Consider the following 21683-nt stretch of genomic DNA (forward strand, 5'->3'; position numbering starts at 1 on the left):
CATGACAGGATTGACATCAGGAAATCCAGAAGGAACATTTTGAATGATTATCAGCGATATCTGTGAGCAAAGATTGAATGATTAAATGATTTTCTCTGATGAAGAGTGACCCAGCCTCGAAACGTTAGCTCGGTTCTCTCTTCACTGATGCTCCCAGACCCACTGAGATTTTCCATCATTTCCTGTTTTTTTTCACATTTCACATCTGCAGTAATTTGCCTTTTTATTGGACGATATATGTTGCTGCATGTAAGCAAGAACGATTTGGGCGGGATAAAGGATGGGGCGTTTTCCATGAAGATGTGGCGTTGACAGATCTATTTACACCCTGAATCTTTGCGATTTGCATAATTTGCTACTTTACTCGATGAGCTTACTTGCGTTCACTCTCTGCCACAACAAACAACAGATGACACCCTTTATTCCCTCTCTCAAAATACAATCTGTATCTCTGCAGCTTCCCACTGATATCTCAGCGAACTAAACGTAATCTTCAATGTCTTGAAGTCCCAGTGCATGTCCCTGGGTAACAACAGTTGTCACATCACAGGTCATTGGTAAAATGCGAGTCCAAGTTGAAGAATTTGAGAAAGAAAGCCGAAGGGAGGCTGCCGGTCTGCTTGCGAGGGAAATGAGCTGGAGAGGCTGAATGACCAGTGATGGAAATTCAAAAGATACAATATGAGACTTTGAAGTGAGCTATGAGAATATATTTGTAATGGTCCTTGATAGCTCAGTCGGTAGAGCATCATACTTTTAATCTGAAGATCCAGGGTTCAAGTCAATGTCTGGGTTTTGATTTTGGCTCAAGGCGTTTGCTTCCCAATGAACGGTAGGAAATAAAAATAAAGAATGCAGGATGCTTCATGGAAAGTGGAAGGACCGTGACAACGTCGTGTTTGCCAAATTGCAACAGCCGTCCAGAATTATCAAGAATTTTTGCTAGATTTTTAGTTAATGTAAAAACTCTCTCCTTGTCTTATCCAGCATTATACCACTCTAGTTTTCTGGCCATGTTTAATAATTTGCCAATTCGCAAAATATTTCCTGTTTGTATACTTCTTTCCTGAAGAACTCCTTTTAAATTAATGACTTTCAGAAATAACTGCAAATTTTCAGTTTCAAAAGCCCAGTGGCGATGAATATTTTAATTTGCACTCTCAAAGTCAGCAGGAGAAATCAACAATACTGATGTTTAATCAAAACAATTGAAATCTGTTCTACACTTGCAAAGCTGTCTTGCAGATTGGTGCTGTGGCTTAGATGGTTAAAGCGCCTGTCTTGTAAACAGGAGATCCTGAGTTCAAATCTCAGCAGTGCCTTTATTTGGGTTTAAGCATGTAGCCTGTGTAGAATGGTCCTCATTTAATGGTGAACACAGAAAATGTTGACAACATTTCTGTGGTACTGACCTTCAAGATTGCTTTCCCTTGCTTTATGTCAAACTTGATTCAAACTTCCATATCTCCCATTTTTCACGCAACTTCCATTTTCCTCATCTACACCATTGCATGTACTCCGCGCTTCAGCTCTGAATAAGGATCACACGGATTAGAAACATTAACTTTGTGTCTGGCTCCACAGACATCCTCTAATTTTCTGATCTTTAATCCAATCATTTTTAGTTTCTCATGCAGATTCACAACATGTGCAGTATTTTCCTTTGAATGCACGACAGGATTGACCTCAGGAAATCCAGAAGGAACATTTTGAATATTTGTCAGCGATGTCTGTGAGCAAAGATTGAACGATTAAATGATTTACTCTGATGAAGAGTGACCCAGCCTCGAAACGTTAGCTCCGTTCTCTCTTCTCAGATGCTGCCAGACCCACTGAGATTTTCCATCATTTCCTGTTTTTTTTCAGATTTCACATATGCAGTAATTTGCCTTTTTATTGGACGATATATGTTGCTGCATGTCAGCAAGAACGATTTGGGCGGGATAAAGGATGGGGCGTTTTCCAGAAGATGTGGCGTTGACAGATCTATTTACACCCTGAATCTTTGCGATTTGCATAATTTGCTACTTTACTCGATGAGCTTACTTGCGTTCACACTCTGCCACAACAAACAACAGACGACACGCTTTATTCCCTCTCTCAAAATACAATCTGTATCTCTGCAGCTTCCCACTGATATCTCAGCGAACTAAACGTAATCTTCAATGTCTTGAAGTCCCAGTGCATGTCCCTGGGTAACAACAGTTGTCACATCACAGGTCATTGGTAAAATGCGAGTCCAAGTTGAAGAATTTGAGAAAGAAAGCCGAAGGGAGGCTGCCGGTCTGCTTGCGAGGGAAATGAGCTGGAGAGGCTGAATGACCAGTGAAGGAAATTCAAAAGATACAATATGAGACTTTGAAGTGAACTATGAGAATAATTTTGTAATGGGCCTTGATAGCTCAGTCGGTAGAGCATTAGACTTTAAATCTGAGGATCCAGGGTTCAAGTCAATGTCTGGGTTTTGATTTTGGCTCAAGGCGTTTGCTTCCCAATGAACGGTAGGAAATAAAAATAAAGAATGCAGGATGCTTTATGGAAAGTGGAAGAACCGTGGCAACATCGTGTTTGCCAAATTACAACAACCGTCCAGAATTATCAAGAATTTTTGAAGATTTTCAGTGAATGTAAAAACTCTCTCCTGGTCTTATCCAGCATTATACCACTATAGTTTTCTGGCCATGTTTAACAATTTGCAAATTCGCAAAATATTTCCTGTTTATATACTTCTTTCCTGCAGAACTGCTTTTAAATTAATAACTTTCAGAAATAACTGCAATTTTTCAGTGTCAAAAGCCCAGTGGCGATGAATATTTTAATTTGCACTCTCAAAGTCAGCAGGAGAAATCAACAATACTGATGTTTAATCAAAACAATTGAAATCTGTTCTACACTTGCAAAGCTGTCTTGCAGATTGGTGCTGTGGCTTCAATGGTTAAAGCGCCTGTCTTGTAAACAGGAGATCATGAGTTCAAATCTCAGCAGTGCCTTTATTTGGGTTTAAGCATGTAGCCTGTGTAGAATGGTCCTCATTTAATGGTGAACACAGAAATTGTTGACAACATTTCTGTGGTACTGACCTTCAAGATTGCTTTCCCTTGCTTTATGTCAAACTTGATTCAAACTTCCATATCTCCCATTTTTCACGCAACTTCCATTTTCCTCATCTACACCATTGCATGTACTCCGCGCTTCAGCTCTGAATTAGGATCACACGGATTAGAAACATTAACTCTGCGTCTGGCTCCACAGACATCCTCTAATTTTCTGAGCTTTAATCCAATCAAATTTAGTTTCTCATGCAGATTCACAACATGTGCAGTATTTTCCTTTGAATGCATGACAGGATTGACATCAGGCAATCCAGAAGGAACATTTTGAATGATTGTCAGCGATGTCTGTGAGCAAAGATTGAATGATTAAATGATTTTCTCTGATGAAGAGTGACCCAGCCTCGAAACGTTAGCTCGGTTCTCTCTTCACAGATGCTCCCAGACCCACTGAGATTTTCCATCATTTCCTGTTTTTTTTCAGATTTCATGACTGCAGTAATTTGCCTTTTTATTGGACGATATATGTTGCTGCATGTCAGCAAGAACGATTTGGGCGGGTTAAAGGATGGGGCGTTTTCCATGAAGATGTGGCATTGACAGATCTATTTACACCCTGAATCTTTGCGATTTGCATAATTTGCTACTTTACTCGATGAGCTTACTTGCGTTCACACTCTGCCACAACAAACAACAGACGACACGCTTTATTCCCTCTCTCAAAATACAATCTGTATCTCTGCAGCTTCCCACTGATATCTCAGCGAACTAAACGTAATCTTCAATGTCTTGAAGTCCCAGTGCATGTCCCTGGGTAACAACAGTTGTCACATCACAGGTCATTGGTAAAATGCGAGTCAAAGTTGAAGAATTTGAGAATGAAAGCCGAAGGGAGGCTGCCGGTCTGCTTGCGAGGGAAATGAGCTGGAGAGGCTGAATGACCAGTGAAGGAAATTCAAAAGATACAATATGAGACTTTGAAGTGAGCTATGAGAATATTGTTGAAATGGTCCCTGGTAGCTCAGTCGGTAGACCATCAGACTTTTAATCTGAGCGTCCAGGGTTCAAGTCTCTGTTAGGGATTTGATTTTGGATCAAGGCGTTTGCTTCAAAATGAACGGTAGGAACTAAAAATAAAGAATGAAAGATGCTTTATGGAAAGTGGAAGAACCGTGACAACGTCGTGTTTGCCAAATTGCAACAGCCGTCCAGAATTGTCAAGAATTTTTGCTAGATTTTCAGTGAATGTAAAAACTCTCTCCTGGTCTTGTCCTGCGTTATACCACTGTCGTAATCTGGCCATGTTTAATCACTTCCCAATTCGCAAAATATTTCCTGTTTGTATACTTCATTCCTGCAGAACTGCTTTTAAATTAATAACTTTCAGAAATAACTGCAATTTTTACAGTTTCAAAAGCCCAGTGCCGATGAATATTTTAATTTGCACCCTCAAAGTCAGCAGGAGAAATCAACAATACTGATGTTTAATCAAAACAATTGAAATCTGTTCTACACTTGCAAAGCTGTTATGCAGATTGGTGCTGCGGCTTAGATGGTCAAAGTGCTTGTTTTGTAAACAGGAGATCCTGAGTTCAAATCTCAGTAATACCATTATATATTCAGGTCGAAGCATGTAGCCTGTGAAGAATGCTCCTCATTTAATAGTGAACACAGAAAATGTTGACAACATTTCTGTGGTACTGACCTTCAAGATTGTTTTCCCTTGATTTAGGTCAAACTTGATTCAAACTTCCATATCTCACATTTTTCACTCAACTTCCATTTTCCTCATCTACTCCATTGTATGTACTACTCGCTTCAGCTCTGAATAAGGATCACACGGATTTGAAACATTAATTCTGTGTCTGGCTCCACAGACATCCTGTAATTTTCTGAGCTTTAATCCAATCATTTTTAGTTTCTCATGCAGATTCACAACATGTGCAGTATTTTCCTTTGAATGCATGACAGGACTGACCTCAGGAAATCCAGAAGGAACATTTTGAATGTTTGTCAGCGATGTCTGTGAGCCAAGATTGAATGATTAAATGATTTACTCTGATGAAGAGTGACCCAGCCTCAAAATGTTAGCTCGGTTCTCTCTTCACAGATGCTGCCAGACCCATTGAGATTTTCCATCATTTCCTGTTTTTTTTCTGATTTCACATCGGCAGTAATTTGCCTTTTTATTGGACGATATATGTTGCTGCATGTCAGCAAGAACGATTTGGGCGGGATAAAGGATGGGGCGTTTTCCATGAAGATGTGGCGTTGACAGATCTATTTACACCCTGAAACTTTGCAATTTGCATAATTTGCTACTTTACTCGATGAGCTTACTTGCGTTCACTCTCTGCCACAACAAACAACAGAGAACACGCTTTATTCCCTCTCTCAAAATACAATCTGTATCTCTGCAGCTTCCCACTGATAGCTCAGCGAACTAAACGTAATCTTCAATGTCTTGAAGTCCCAGTACATGTCCCTGGGTAACAACAGTTGTCACATCACAGGTCATTGGTAAAATGCGAGTCCACGTTGAAGAATTTGAGAAAGAAAGCCGAAGGGAGGCTGCCGGTCTGCTTGCGAGGGAAATGAGCTGGAGAGGCTGAATGACCAGTGAAGGAAATTCAAAAGATACAATATGAGACTTTGACGTGAGCTATGAGAGCATTGTTGAAATGGGCCCTGGTAGCTCAGTCGGTAGAGCATCAGACTTTTAATCTGAGGATCCAGGGTTCAAGTCAATGTCTGGGTTTTGATTTTGGCTCAAGGCGTTTGCTTCCCAATGAACGGTAGGAAATAAAAATAAAGAATGCAGGATGCTTTATGGAAAGTGGAAGAACCGTGACAACGTCGTGTTTGCCAAATTGCAACAGCCGTCCAGAATTTTCAAGAATTTTTGCTAGATTTTCAGTGAATGTAAGAACTCTCTCCTGGTCTTATCCAGCATTATACCACTGTAGTTTTCTGGCCGTGTTTAATAATTTCCCAATTTGCAAAATATTTCCTGTTTGTATGCTCCTTTCCTGCAGAACTGCTTTTAAATGAATAACTTTAGGAAATAACTGCAATTTTTACAGTTTCAAAAGCCCAGTGCCGATGAATATTTTAGTTTGCACTCTCAAAGTCAGCAGGAGAAATCAACAATACTGATGTTTAATCAAAACAATTGAAACCTGTTCTACACTTGCAAAGCTGTCATGCAGTTTGGTGCTGTGGCTTAGATGGTTAAAGCCCTTGTCTTGTAAACAGGAGACCCTGATTTCAAATCTCTGCAGTATGTTTATACATTTGACGAATGTGATATAAAATAGTTACTTTAGAGATATTAGTTAATGTAATGTAGAAGATAGGCCACTTTAATTCTGGTTAGTTCACAGACAAAGGATTTCAGACCGCATGGAAAAGCAGGAAGAGGTGTGTCTACGAGAGTGATGCTGAGTAATAGGGGCCAGAGGAAGGGATTGGAAGTGAGCCAATCGGAATAGATCAAGCAGATCAGGACGGACATAGGATGACCTATGGGCATCGAGTATGTGAAACTTGATGCCATTTGAATGTATCAGTACAGAGCTCTTTGTTTGATAACCTCACTTGATTCCGGAGGTACAGAGAGCAAGAGGCATTCTGTACTGCTGTGAACTGAGAAAGCTTGCAAGCTGAATAAAATAACTAATGCTGTACCTGCAAATCCATCTCGACTTTTATTGAGGCCAGACTGATGGGTAAAGAAACTGAGGATTTAACACATTCAGGTCAAAGCATGTAGCCTGTGAAGAATGCTCCTCATTTAATGGTCAACACAGAAAATGTTGACAAAATTTCTGTGGTACTGACCTTCAAGATTGCTTTCCCTTGCTTTATGTCAAACTTGATTCAAACTTCCATATCTCTCATTTTTCACTCAACTTCCATTTTCCTCATCTACTCCATTGCATGTAACCTCGTTTCAGCTCTGAATAAGGATCGCACGGATTTGAAACATTAACTCTATGTCTGGCTCCACAGACATCCTCAAATTTTATGATCTTTAATCCAATCATTTTTAGCTACTCATGTAGATTCACAACATGTGCAGTATTTTCCTTTGAATGCACGACAGGATTGACCTCAGGAAATCCAGTAGGAACATTTTGAATGTTTGTCAGCAATGTCTGTGAGCAAAGATTGAATGATTAAATGATTTACTCTGATGAAGAGTGACACAGCCTCGAAACGTTAGCTCGGTTCTCTCTTCACAGATGCTGCCAGACCCACTGAGATTTTCCATCATTTCCTGTTTTTTTTCAGATTTCACATCTGCAGTAATTTGCCTTTTTATTGGACGATATATGTTGCTGCATGTCAGCAAGAATGATTTGGGCGGGATAAAGGATGATGCGTTTTCCATGAAGATGTGGCGGTGACAGATCTATTTACACCCTGAAACTTTGCGATTTGCATAATTTGCTACTTTACTCGATGAGCTTACTTGCGTTCACTCTCTGCCACAACAAACAACAGAGAACACGCTTTATTCCCTCTCTCAAAATACAATCTGTATCTCTGCAGCTTCCCACTGATAGCTCAGCGAACTAAACGTAATCTTCAATGTCTTGAAGTCCCAGTACATGTCCCTGGGTAACAACAGTTGTCACATCACAGGTCATTGGTAAAATGCGAGTCCACGTTGAAGAATTTGAGAAAGAAAGCCGAAGGGAGGCTGCCGGTCTGCTTGCGAGGGAAATGAGCTGGAGAGGCTGAATGACCAGTGAAGGAAATTCAAAAGATACAATATGAGACTTTGACGTGAGCTATGAGAGCATTGTTGAAATGGGCCCTGGTAGCTCAGTCGGTAGAGCATCAGACTTTTAATCTGAGGATCCAGGGTTCAAGTCAATGTCTGGGTTTTGATTTTGGCTCAAGGCGTTTGCTTCCCAATGAACGGTAGGAAATAAAAATAAAGAATGCAGGATGCTTTATGGAAAGTGGAAGAACCGTGACAACGTCGTGTTTGCCAAATTGCAACAGCCGTCCAGAATTTTCAAGAATTTTTGCTAGATTTTCAGTGAATGTAAAAACTCTCTCCTGGTCTTATCCAGCATTATACCACTGTAGTTTTCTGGCCGTGTTTAATAATTTCCCAATTTGCAAAATATTTCCTGTTTGTATGCTCCTTTCCTGCAGAACTGCTTTTAAATGAATAACTTTAGGAAATAACTGCAATTTTTACAGTTTCAAAAGCCCAGTGCCGATGAATATTTTAGTTTGCACTCTCAAAGTCAGCAGGAGAAATCAACAATACTGATGTTTAATCAAAACAATTGAAACCTGTTCTACACTTGCAAAGCTGTCATGCAGTTTGGTGCTGTGGCTTAGATGGTTAAAGCCCTTGTCTTGTAAACAGGAGACCCTGATTTCAAATCTCTGCAGTATGGTTATACATTTGACGAATGTGATATAAAATAGTTACTTTAGAGATATTAGTTAATGTAATGTAGAAGATAGGCCACTTTAATTCTGGTTAGTTCACAGACAAAGGATTTCAGACCGCATGGAAAAGCAGGAAGAGGTGTGTCTACGAGAGTGATGCTGAGTAATAGGGGCCAGAGGAAGGGATTGGAAGTGAGCCAATCGGAATAGATCAAGCAGATCAGGACGGACATAGGATGACCTATGGGCATCGAGTATGTGAAACTTGATGCCATTTGAATGTATCAGTACAGAGCTCTTTGTTTGATAACCTCACTTGATTCCGGAGGTACAGAGAGCAAGAGGCATTCTGTACTGCTGTGAACTGAGAAAGCTTGCAAGCTGAATAAAATAACTAATGCTGTACCTGCAAATCCATTTCGACTTTTATTGAGGCCAGACTGACGGGTAAAGAAACTGAGGATTTAACACATTCAGGTCAAAGCATGTAGCCTGTGAAGAATGCTCCTCATTTAATGGTCAACACAGAAAATGTTGACAAAATTTCTGTGGTACTGACCTTCAAGATTGCTTTCCCTTGCTTTATGTCAAACTTGATTCATACTTCCATATCTCTCATTTTTCACTCAACTTCCATTTTCCTCATCTACTCCATTGCATGTAACCTCGCTTCAGCTCTGAATAAGGATCGCACGGATTTGAAACATTAACTCTATGTCTGGCTCCACAGACATCCTCAAATTTTATGATCTTTAATCCAATCATTTTTAGCTACTCATGTAGATTCACAACATGTGCAGTATTTTCCTTTGAATGCACGACAGGATTGACCTCAGGAAATCCAGTAGGAACATTTTGAATGTTTGTCAGCAATGTCTGTGAGCAAAGATTGAATGATTAAATGATTTACTCTGATGAAGAGTGACACAGCCTCGAAACGTTAGCTCGGTTCTCTCTTCACAGATGCTGCCAGACCCACTGAGATTTTCCATCATTTCCTGTTTTTTTTCAGATTTCACATCTGCAGTAATTTGCCTTTTTATTGGACGATATATGTTGCTGCATGTCAGCAAGAATGATTTGGGCGGGATAAAGGATGATGCGTTTTCCATGAAGGTGTGGCGGTGACAGATCTATTTACACCCTGAAACTTTGCGATTTGCATAATTTGTTACTTTACTAGATGAGCTTACTTGCGTTCACTCTCTGCCACAACAAACAACAGATGACACCCTTTATTCCCTCTCTTAAAATACAATCTGTATCTCTGCAGCTTCCCACTGATATCTCAGTGAACTAAACGTAATCTTCAATGTCTTGAAGTCCCAGTGCATGTCCGTGGGTAACAACAGTTGTCGCATCACAGGTCATTGGTAAAATGCGAGTCCAAGTTGAAGAATTTGAGAAAGAAAGCCGAAGGGAGGCTGCCGGTCTGCTTGCGAGGGAAATGAGCTGGAGAGGCTGAATTACCAGTGAAGGAAATTCAAAAGATACAATATGAGACTTTCACGTGAGCTATGAGAGCATTGCTGAAATGGGCCCTGATAGCTCAGTCGGAAGAACATCAGACTTTTAATCTGAGGGTCCAGGGTTCAAGTCCCTGTCAGATTTTGATTTTGGCTCAAGGCGTTTACTTCCCAATGAATGGTAGGAAATAAAAATAAAGAATGCAGGATGCTTTATGGAAAGTGGAAGAACCGTGACAACGTCGTGTTTGCCAAATTGCAACAGCCGTCCAGAATTTTCAAGAATTTTTGCTAGATTTTCAGTGAATGTAAAAACTCTTTCCTGGTCTTTTCCTGTATTATACCACTGTAGTCTTCTGGCGATGTTCAATCACTTCCCAATTCGCAAAATATTTCCTGTTTGTATACTTCTTTCCTGCAGAACTGCTTTTAAATGAATAACTTTCAGAAATAACTGCAATTTTTACAGTTTCTAAAGCCCAGTGCCGATGAATATTTTAGTTTGCACTCTCAAAGTCAGCAGGAGAAATCAACAATACTGATGTTTAATCAAAACAATTGAAATCTGTTCTACACTTGCAAAGCTGTCTGGCAGATTGGTGCTGTGGCTTAGATGCTTAAAGCGCTTGTCTTGTAAACAGGAGATCCTGAGTTCGAATCTCAGTAGTGTGTTTATACATTCAGGTCAAAGCATGTCGCCTGTGAGCAATGTTTAATGGTGAACACAGAAAATGTTAACAGCATTTCTGTGGTACTGACCTTCTCGATTGTTTTCGCTTGTTTTATGTCAAACTTCCATAATTTTTGACGCAACTTCCATTTTCCTCATCTACACCATTGCATGTAACCTCGCTTCAGCTCTGAACAAGGATCACACAGATTTGAAACATTAACTTTGTGTCTGGCTCCACAGACATCCTCAAATTTTATGAGCTTTAATCCAATCATTTTTAGTTTCTCATGCAGATTCACAACATGTGCAGTATTTTCCTTTGAATGCACGACAGGATTGCCCTCAGGAAATCCATTAGGAACATTTTGATTGTCTGTCAGCGATGTCTGTGAGCAAAGATTGAATGATTAAATGATTTACTATGATGAAGAATGACCCTGCCTCGAAACCTGAGCTCGGTTCTCTCTTCACAGATGCTGCCAGACTCACTGAGATTTTCCATCATTTCCTGTTTTTTTCCAGATTTCACATCTGCAGTAATTTGCCTTTTTATTCGACGATATAAACAAAGAACAAAGAACAAAGAAATATACAGTACAGGAACAGGCCCTTCGGCCCTCCAAGCCCGTGCCGACCATACTGCCCGACTAAACTACAATCTTCTACACTTCCTGGGTCCGTATCCTTCTATTCCCATCCTATTCATATATTTGTCAAGATGCCCCTTAAATGTCCCTATCGTCCCTACTTCCACTACCTCCTCCGGTAGCGAGTTCCAGGTACCCACTACCCTCTGCGTAAAAAACTTGCCTCGTACATCTACTCTAAACCTTGCCCCTCTCACCTTAAACCTATGCCCCCTAGTAATTGACCCCTCTACCCTGGGGAAATGCCTCTGACTGTCCACTCTGTCTATGCCCCTCATAATTTTGTATACCTCTATCAGGTCGCCCCTCAACCTCCTTCGTTCCAGTGAGAACAAACCGAGTTTATTCAATCGCTCCTCATAGCTTATGCCCTCCAGACCAGGCAACATTCTGGTAAATCTCTTCTGCACCCGCTCTAAAGCCTCCACATCCTTCTGGTAGTGTGGCGACCAGAATTGAACACTATACTCCAAGTGTGGCCTAACTAAGGTTCTATACAGCTGCAACATGACTTGCCAATTCTTATACTCAATGCCCCGGCCAATGAAGGCAAGCATGCCGTATGCCTTCTTGACTACCTTCTCCACCTGTGCTGCCCCTTTCAATGACCTGTGGACCTGTACTCCTAGATCTCTTTGACTTTCAATACTCTTGAGGGTTCTACCATTCACTGTATATTCCCTACCTGCATGAGACCTTCCAAAATGCATTACCTCACATTTGTCCGGATTAAACTCCATCTGCCATCTCTCCCTGGGTAACAACAGTTGTCACATCACAGGTCATTGGTAAAATGCGAGTCCAAGTTGAAGAATTTGAGAAAGAAAGCCGAAGGGAGGCTGCCGGTCTGCTTGCGAGGGAAATGAGCTGGAGAGGCCGAATTACCAGTGAAGGAAATTCAAAAGTTACAATATGAGACTTTGAACTGAACTGTGAGAACATTTTTGTAATGGGCCCTGGTAGCTCAGTCGGTAGAGCATCAGACTTTTAATCTGAGGGTCCAGGGTTCAAGTCCCTGTCAGGGTTTTGATTTTGGCTCAAGGCCTTTGCTTCCCAATGAACGGAAATAAAAATAAAGAATGCAGGATGCTTCAAGGAAAGTGGAAGAACCGTGACAATGTCGTGTTTGCCAAATTGCAACAGCCTTCCAGAATTTTCAAGAATTTTTGCTAGATTTTCAGTGAATGTAAAAACTCTTTCCTGGTCTTATCCAGCATTATACCACTGTAGTTTTCTGGCCATGTTTAATCACTTCCCAATTCGCAAAATATTTCCTGTTTGTATACTTCTTTCCTGCAGAACTGCTTTTAAATTAATAACTTTCAGAAATAACTGCAATTTTTACAGTTTCAAAAGGCCAGTGCTGATGAATATTTTAGTTTGCACTCTCAAAGTCAGCAGGAGAAATCAACAATACTGATGTTTAATCAAAACAATTGAAATCTGTTCTACACTTGCAACTGTTCTTTACAGATTGGTGCTGTGGCTTAGATGGTTAAAGTGCCTGTCTTGTAAACAGGTAGATCCTGAGTTCAAATCTCAGCAGTGCCTTTATACATTCAGGTTTAAGCATGTAGCCTGTGAAGAATGCTCCTCATTTAATGGTGGACACAGGGAATGGTGACAACGTTTCTGTGGTACTGACCTTCAACATTGCTTTCCCTTGATTTAGGTCAAACTTGATTCAAACATCCATATCTCCCACTTTTCACGCAACTTCCATTTTCCTCATCTACTCCATTGCATGTAACCTCGCTTAAGCTCTGAATAAGGATCACACGGATTTGAAACATTAACTTTGTGTCTGGCTCCACAGACATCCTCAAATTTTATGAGCTTTAATCCAATCATTTTTAGTTTCTCATGCACATTCACAACATGTGCAGTATTTTCCTTTGAATGCACGACAGGATTGACCTCAGGAAATCCAGGAGGAACATTCTGAATGTCTGTCAGCGATGTCTGTGGGCAAAGATTGAATGATTAAATGATTTACTCTGATGAAGAGTGACCCAGCCTCGAAGCGTTAGCTCGGTTCTCTCTTCACAGATGCTGCCAGACTCACTGAGATTTTCCATCATTTCCTGTTTTTTTCCAGATTTCACATCTGCAGTAATTTGCCTTTTTATTGGACGATATATGTTGCTGCATGTCAGCAAGAACGATTTGGGCGGTATAAAGGATGGGGCGTTTTCCATGAAGATGTGGCGTTGACAGATCTATTTACACCCTGAAACTTTGCGATTTGCATAATTTGTTACTTTACTAGATGAGCTTACTTGCGTTCACACTCTGCCACAACAGACAACAGATGACACGCTTTATTCCCTCTCTCAAAATACAATCTGTATCTCTGCAGCTTCCCACTGATATCTCAGTGAACTAGTGTAATCTTCAATGTCTTGAAGTCCCAGTGCATGTCCCTGGGTAACAACAGTTGTCACATCACAGGTCATTGGTAAAATGCGAGTCCAAGTTGAAGAATTTGAGAGAGAAAGCCGAAGGGAGGCTGCCGGTCTGCTTGCGAGGGAAATGAGCTGGAGAGGCTGAATGACCAGTGAAGGAAATTCAAAAGATACAATATGAGACTTTGAACTGAACTATGAGAACATTTTTGTAATGGGCCCTGGTAGCTCAGTCGGTAGAGCATCAGACTTTTAATCTGAGGGTCCAGGGTTCAAGTCCCTGTCAGGGTTTTGATTTTGGCTCAAGGCCTTTGCTTCCCAATGAACGGAAATAAAAATAAAGAATGCAGGATGCTTCAAGGAAAGTGGAAGAACCGTGACAACGTCGTGTTTGCCAAATTGCAACAGCCGTCCAGAATTTTCAAGAATTTTTGCTAGATTTTCAGTGAATGTAAAAACTCTCTCCTGGTCTTATCCAGCAGTATACCACTGTAGTTTTCTGGCCATGTTTAATCACTTCCCAATTCGCAAAATATTTCCTGTTTGTATACTTCTTTCCTGCAGAACTGCTTTTAAATTAATAACTTTCAGAAATAACTGCAATTTTTACAGTTTCAAAAGGCCAGTGCTGATGAATATTTTAGTTTGCACTCTCAAAGTCAGCAGGAGAAATCAACAATACTGATGTTTAATCAAAACAATTGAAATCTGTTCTACACTTGCAAAGTTTCTTTGCAGATTGGTGCTGTGGCTTAGATGGTTAAAACACCTGTCTTGTAACCTGGAGATCCTGAGTTCAACTCTCAGCAGTACCTTTCTACATTCAGGTCAAAGCATGTAGCTTGTGAAGAATGCTCCTCATTGAATGGTGAACTCAGAAAATGTTGACTTCATTTCTGTGGTACTGACCTTCAAAATTGTTTTCGCTTGTTTTATGTCAAACTTGATTCAAACTTCCATATCTCCCATTTATCACGCAACTTCCATTTTCCTCATCTACTCCATTGCATGTAACTTCGATTCAGCTCTGAATAAGGATCACACGGATTTGAAACATTAACTTTGTGTCTGGTTCCACAGACGTCCTCAAAATTGATGAGCTTTAATCCAATCATTTTTAGTTTCTCATGCAGATTCACAGATTTACTCTGATGAAGAGTGACCCAGCCTCGAAACGTTAGCTCGGTTCTCTCTTCACAGATGCTGCCAGACCCACTGAGATTTTCCATCATTTCCTGTTTTTTTTTCAGATTTCACATCTGCAGTAATTTGCCTTTTTATTGGACGATATATGTTGCTGCATGTCAGCAAGAACGATTTGGGCGGGATAAAGGATGGGGCGTTTTCCATGAAGATGTGGCGTTGACAGATCTATTTACACCCTGAAACTTTGCGATTTGCATAATTTGTTACTTTACTAGATGAGCTTACTTGCGTTCACACTCTGCCACAACAGACAACAGATGACACGCTTTATTCCCTCTCTCAAAATACAATCTGTATCTCTGCAGCTTCCCACTGATATCTCAGCGAACTAGTGTAATCTTCAATGTCTTGAAGTCCCAGTGCATGTCCCTGGGTAACAACAGTTGTCACATCACAGGTCATTGGTAAAATGCGAGTCCAAGTTGAAGAATTTGAGAAAGAAAGCCGAAGGGAGGCTGCCGGTCTGCTTGCGAGGGAAATGAGCTGGAGAGGCTGAATGACCAGTGAAGGAAATTCAAAAGATACAATATGAGACTTTGAACTGAACTGTGAGAACATTTTTGTAATGGGCCCTGGTAGCTCAGTCGGTAGAGCATCAGACTTTTAATCTGAGGGCCCAGGGTTCAAGTCCCTGTCAGGGTTTTGATTTTGGCTCAAGGCCTTTGCTTCCCAATGAACGGAAATAAAAATAAAGAATGCAGGATGCTTTATGGAAAGTGGAAGAACCGTGACAACGTCGTGTTTGCCAAATTGCAACAGCCGTCCAGAATTTTCAAGAATTTTTGCTAGATTTTCAGTGAATTGAATAACTCTCTCCTGGTCTTGTCCTGCATTATACCACTGTAGTTTTCTGGCCATGTTTAATCACTTCCCAATTCGCAAAATATTTCCTGTTTGTATACTTCTTTCCTGCAGAACTGCTTTTAAATTAATAACTTTCAGAATAACTGCAGTTTTTACAGTTTCAAAAGCCCAGTGCCGATGAATATTTTAATTTGCATTCTCAAAGTCGGCAGGAGAAATCAACAATACTGATGTTTAATCAAAACAATTGAAATCTGTTCTACACTTGGAAAGCTGTCTTGTAGATTGGTGCTGTGGCTTAGATGGTTAAAGCACCTGTCTTGTAAACAGGAGATCCTGAGTTCAAATCTCAGCAGTACCTTTATAAATTCAGGTCAAAGCATGTAGCCTGTGAAGAATGCTCCTCATTTAATGGTGGACGCAGGGAATGGTGACAAAGTTTCTGTGGTACTGACCTTCAACATTGCTTTCCCTTGATTTATGTCAAACTTCCATATCTCCCACTTTTCACGCAACTTCCATTTTCCTCATCTCCTCCATTGCATGTAACCTCGCTTAAGCTCTGAATAAGGATCACACGGATTTGAAACATTAACTTTGTGTCTGGCTCCACAGACATCCTCAAATTTTATGAGCTTTAATCCAATCATTTTTAGTTTCTCATGCACATTCACAACATGTGCAGTATTTTCCTTTGAATGCACGACAGGATTGACCTCAGGAAATCCAGTAGGAACATACTGAATGTCTGTCAGCGATGTCTGTGGGCAAAGATTGAATGATTAAATGATTTACTCTGATGAAGAGTGACCCAGCCTCGAAGCGTTAGCTCGGTTCTCTCTTCACAGATGCTGCCAGACCCACTGAGATTTTCCATCATTTCCTGTTTTTTTTCAGATTTCACATCTGCAGTAATTTGCCTTTTTATTGGACGATATATGTTGCTGCATGTCAGCAAGAACGATTTGGGCGGGATAAAGGATGGAGCATTTTCCATGAAGATGTGGCGTTGACAGATCTATTTACACCCTGAAACTTTGCGATTTGCATAATTTGCTACTTTACTCGATGAGCTTACTTGCGTTCACACTCTGCCACAACAAACAACAGGTGACACGCTTTATTCCCTCTCTCAAAATCCAATCTGTATCTCTGCAGCTTCCCACTGATATCTCAGTGAACTAAATGTAATCTTCAATGTATTGAAGTCCCAGTGCATGTCCCTGGGTAACAACAGTTGTCACATCACAGGTCATTGGTAAAATGCGAGTCCAAGTTGAAGAATTTGAGAAAGAAAGCCGAAGGGAGGCTGCCGGTCTGCTTGCGAGGGAAATGAGCTGGAGAGGCTGAATGACCAGTGAAGGAAATTCAAAAGATACAATATGAGACTTTGAAGTGCGCTGTGAGAACATTTCTGAAATGTGCCCTGGTAGCTCAGTCGGTAGAGCATCAGACTTTTAATCTGAGGGTCCAGGGTTCAAGTCCTTGTTAGGGTTTTGATTTTGGCTCAAGACCTTTGCTTCCCAATGAACGGTTGGAAATAAAAATAGAGAATGCAGGATGCTTTATGGAAAGTGGAAGAACCGTGACAACGTCGTGTTTGCCAAATTGCAACAGCCGTCCAGAATTTTCAAGAATTTTTGCTAGATTTTCAGTGAATGGAATAACTCTCTCCTGGTCTTGTCCTGCATTATACCACAGTAGTTTTCTGGCCATGTTTAATAAATTCCAAATTCGCAAAATATTTCCTGTTTGTATACTCCTTTCCTGCAGAACTGCGTTTCCATTAATAACTTTCAGAAATAACTGACATTATCCCCAGTACTGAGCATCTGACTGTGTGGCACTATCCCCAGTACTGAGCGTCTGACTGTGTGGCACTATCCCCAGTACTGAGCCTCTGACTGTGTGACACAATCCCCAGTACTGAGCCTCTGATTGTGTGGCACATTCCCCAGTACTGAGCCTCTGACTGTGTGGCACTATCTCCAGTACGGAGCCTCTGACTGTGTGGCACTATCCCCAGTAATGAGCCTCTGACTGTGTGGCACTATCCCCAGTACTGACCCTCTGACTGTGTGGCACTATCCCCTCTACTGAACCTCTTACTGTATGGCACTTTCCAAAGTCCTGAGCCTCTGACTGTGTGGCACTATCCCCAGTACTGAGCCTCTGACTGTGTGGCACTATCCCCAGTACTGAGCCTCTGACTGTGTGACACTGTCCCCAGTACTGAGCCTCTGAATGTGTGACACTATCCCCAGTACTGAGCCGCTGACTGTGTGACACTATCCCCAGTACTGAGCGTCTGACTGTGTGGCACTATCCTCAGTACGGATCCTCTGACTGTGTGACACTATCCTCAGTACTGAGCCTCTGACTGTGTGGCACAAGACCCCAGCACTGAGCCTCTGACTGTGTGATACTATCCCCAGTACTGAGCCTCTGACTGTGTGGCACTATTCCCAGTACTGAGCCTCTGACTGTGTGGCACTATCCCCAGTACTGAGCCTCTGACTGTGTGGCCCTATCCCCAGTACTGAGCCTCTGTCTGTGTGGCACTATTCCCAGTACAGAGCCTCTGACTGTGTGGCACTATCCCCAGTACTGAGACTCTGACTGAGTGGCACTATCACCAGTACTGAGCCTCTGGCTGTGTGACACTATTCCCAGTACTGAGCCTCTGACTGTGTGGCACTATCCCCAGTACTGAGCCTCTGACTGTGTGGCACTATCCCCAGTACTGAGCCTCTGACTGTGTGTCACTATCCCCAGTACTGAGCCACTGACTGTGTGACACTCCCCAGTACTGAGCCTCTGACTGTGTGGCACTATCCCCAGTACTGAGCCTCTGACTGTGTGTCACTATCCCCAGTACTGAGCCTCTGACTGTGTGGCACTACCCCCAGTACTGAGCCTCTGACTGTGTGGCACTATCCCCAGTACTGAGCCTCTGACTGTGTGGGACTATCCCCAGTACTGAGCCTCTGACTGTGTGGCACTATCCCCAGTACTGAGCCTCTGACTGTGTGGCACTATCCCCAGTACTGAGCCTCTGACTGTGTGGCACTATCCCCAGTATACTTCCTGTTTGTATACTTCTTTCCTGCAGAACTGCTTTTAAATTCATATCTTTCAGAATTATCTGCAATTTTTACAGTTTCTAAAGCCCAGTGCTGATGAATATTTTAGTTTGCACTCTCAAAGTCAGCAGGAGAAATCAACAATCCTGATGTTTAATCAAAACAATTGAAATCTGTTCTACACTTGCAAAGCTGTCTTGCAGATTGGTGCTGTGGCTTAGATGGTTAAAGCGCCTGTCTTGTAAACAGGAGATCCTGAGTTCAAATCTCAGCAGTACCTTTATACATTCAGGTCAAAGCATGTAGTCTGAGACGAATGCTCCTCATTTAATGGTGAACACAGAAAATGTTGACAACATTTCTGTGGTATTGGCCTTCAAGATTGCTTTCCCTTGCTTTATGTCAAACTTCCATATCTCTCATTTTTCACTCAACTGCCATTTTCCTCATCTACTCCATTGCATGTAACCTCGCTTCAGCTCTGAATAAGGATCACACGGATTTGAAACATTAACTTTGTGTTTGGCTCCACAGACATCCTCTAATTTTCTGAGCTTTAATCCAATCATATTTAGTTTCTCATGCAGATTCACAACATGTGCAGTATTTTCCTTTGAATGTATGACAGGATTGACCTCAGGAAATCTAGAAGGAACGTTTTGAATGATTGTCAGCGATGTCTGTGAGCAAAGATTGAATGATTAAATGATTTTCTCTGATGAACAGTGACCCAGCCTCGAAACGTTAGCTCGGTTCACTCTTCACAGATGCTCCCAGACCCACTGAGATTTTCCATCATTTCCTGTTTTTTTTCAGATTTCACATCTGCAGTAATTTGCCTTTTTATTGGACGATATATGTTGCTGCATGTCAGCAAGAACGATTTGGGCGGGATAAAGGATGGAGCGTTTTCCATGAAGATGTGGCATTTACAGATCTATTTACACCCAGAATCTTTGCGATTTGCATAATTTGCTACTTTACTCGATGACCTTACTTGCGTTCACACTCTGCCACAACAAACAACAGATGACACGCTTTATTCCCTCTCTCAAAATACAATCTGTATCTCTGCAGCTTCCCACTGATATCTCAGCGAACTAAACGTAATCTTCAATGTCTTGAAGTCCCAGTGCATGTCCCTGGGTAACAACAGTTGTCACATCACAGGTCATTGGTAAAATGCGAGTCCACGTTGAAGAATTTGAGAAAGAAAGCCGAAGGGAGGCTGCCGGTCTGCTTGCGAGGGAAATAAGCTGGAGAGGCTGAATGACCAGTGAAGGAAATTCAAAAGATACAGTATGAGTCTTTGACGTGAGCTATGAGAGTATTATTGAAATGGACCCTGGTAGCTCAGTCGGTAGAGCATCAGACTTTTAATATGAGGGTCCAGGATTCAAATCCATGTTAGGGCTTTAATTTTGGCTCAAGGCGTTTGCTTCCCAATGAACGGTTGGAAATGAAAATAAAGAATGCAGGATGCTTTATGGAAAGTGGAAGAACCGTGACAACGTCGTGTTTGCCAAATTACAACAGCCGTCCAGAATTATCAAGAATTTTTGCTAGATTTTCAGTTAATGTAAAAACTCTCTCCTGGTCTTATCCAGCATTATACCACTATAGTTTTCTGGCCATGTTTAATAATTTGCCAATTCGCAAAATATTTCCTGTTTGTATACTTCTTTCCTGCAGAACTGCTTTTAAATTAATAACTTTCAGAAATAACTGCAATTTTTCAGTTTCAAAAGCCCAGTGCCGATGAATATTTTAATTTGCACTCTCAAAGTCAGCAGGAGAAATCAACAATACTGATGTTGAATCAATACAATTGAAATCTGTTCTACACTTGCAAAGCTATTTTGCAGATTGGTGCTGTGGCTTAGATGGTTAAAGCGCCTGTATTGTAAACAGGAGAACCTGAGTTCAAATCTCAGCAGTACCTTTATGCATTCAGGTTTAAGCATATAGCCTGTGAAGAATGCTCTTCTTTTAATGGTCAACACAGAAAATGTTGACAACATTTCTGTGGTACTGACCTTCAAGATTGCTTTCCCTTGCTTTATGTCAAACTTACATATCTCCCATTTTTCACTCAACTTCCATTTTCCTCATCTACTCCATTGCATGTACTCCGCGCTTCAGCTCTGAATAAGGATCACACGGATTAGAAACATTAACTCTGTGTCTGGCTCCACAGACATCCTCTAATTTTCTGAGCTTTAATCCAATCATATTTAGTTTCTCATGCAGATTCACAACATGTGCAGTATTTTCCTTTGAATGCATGACAGGATTGACCTCAGGAAATCCAGAAGGAACATTTTGAATGTTTGTCAGCGATGTCTGTGAGCAAAGATTGAATGATTAAATGATTTACTCTGATGAAGAGTGACCCAGCCTCGAAATGTTAGCTCGGTTCTCTCTTCACAAATGCTGCCAGACCCACTGAGATTTTCCATCATTTCCTGTTTTTTTTCAGATTTCCCATCTGCAGTAATTTGCCTTTTTATTGGACGATATATTTTGCTGCATGTCAGCAAGAACGATTTGGGCGGGATAAAGGATGGGGCGTTTTCCATGAAGATGTGGCGTTGACAGATCTATTTACACCCTGAATCTTTGCGATTTGCATACTTTGCTACTTTACTCGATGAGCATACTTGCGTTCACTCTCTGCCACAACAAACAGATGACACGCTTTATTCCCTCTCTTAAAATACAATCTGTATCTCTGCAGCTTCCCACTGATATCTCAGCGAACTAAACGTAATCTTCAATGTCTTGAAGTCCCAGTGCATGTCCCTGGGTAACAACAGTTGTCACATCACAGGTCATTGGTAAAATGCGAGTCCAAGTTGAAGAATTTGAGAAAGAAAGCCGAAGGGAGGCTGCCGGTCTGCTTGCGAGGGAAATGAGCTGGAGAGGCTGAATGAC

General features: G+C 41.3%; 9 non-coding genes across 9 annotated transcripts; all 9 read left to right on the forward strand.

The window, feature by feature from the left end:
* The first annotated feature begins 1248 nt into the window (after positions 1-1248).
* On the forward strand, positions 1249-1322 carry trnat-ugu (transfer RNA threonine (anticodon UGU)). Its single transcript has one exon. It is a non-coding gene; the product is annotated as a tRNA-Thr (tRNA).
* A 10882-nt stretch (positions 1323-12204) lies between these two features.
* trnak-uuu (transfer RNA lysine (anticodon UUU)) lies at positions 12205-12277 on the forward strand. The gene has a single exon. It is a non-coding gene; the product is annotated as a tRNA-Lys (tRNA).
* Positions 12278-12727: 450 nt separating this feature from the next.
* trnat-ugu (transfer RNA threonine (anticodon UGU)) lies at positions 12728-12802 on the forward strand. The gene has a single exon. It is a non-coding gene; the product is annotated as a tRNA-Thr (tRNA).
* A 1072-nt stretch (positions 12803-13874) lies between these two features.
* Positions 13875-13947, forward strand: trnak-uuu (transfer RNA lysine (anticodon UUU)). Its single transcript has one exon. It is a non-coding gene; the product is annotated as a tRNA-Lys (tRNA).
* A 1484-nt stretch (positions 13948-15431) lies between these two features.
* trnak-uuu (transfer RNA lysine (anticodon UUU)) lies at positions 15432-15504 on the forward strand. The gene has a single exon. It is a non-coding gene; the product is annotated as a tRNA-Lys (tRNA).
* A 449-nt stretch (positions 15505-15953) lies between these two features.
* trnat-ugu (transfer RNA threonine (anticodon UGU)) lies at positions 15954-16027 on the forward strand. The gene has a single exon. It is a non-coding gene; the product is annotated as a tRNA-Thr (tRNA).
* A 1062-nt stretch (positions 16028-17089) lies between these two features.
* On the forward strand, positions 17090-17162 carry trnak-uuu (transfer RNA lysine (anticodon UUU)). The gene has a single exon. It is a non-coding gene; the product is annotated as a tRNA-Lys (tRNA).
* A 1793-nt stretch (positions 17163-18955) lies between these two features.
* Positions 18956-19029, forward strand: trnat-ugu (transfer RNA threonine (anticodon UGU)). Its single transcript has one exon. It is a non-coding gene; the product is annotated as a tRNA-Thr (tRNA).
* A 1588-nt stretch (positions 19030-20617) lies between these two features.
* trnat-ugu (transfer RNA threonine (anticodon UGU)) lies at positions 20618-20691 on the forward strand. Its single transcript has one exon. It is a non-coding gene; the product is annotated as a tRNA-Thr (tRNA).
* Positions 20692-21683: the final 992 nt, after the last annotated feature.

The sequence above is a fragment of the Scyliorhinus torazame genome, chromosome 4, assembly GCF_047496885.1.
Source record: "Scyliorhinus torazame isolate Kashiwa2021f chromosome 4, sScyTor2.1, whole genome shotgun sequence".
NCBI classification, from domain to species: domain Eukaryota; kingdom Metazoa; phylum Chordata; class Chondrichthyes; order Carcharhiniformes; family Scyliorhinidae; genus Scyliorhinus; species Scyliorhinus torazame.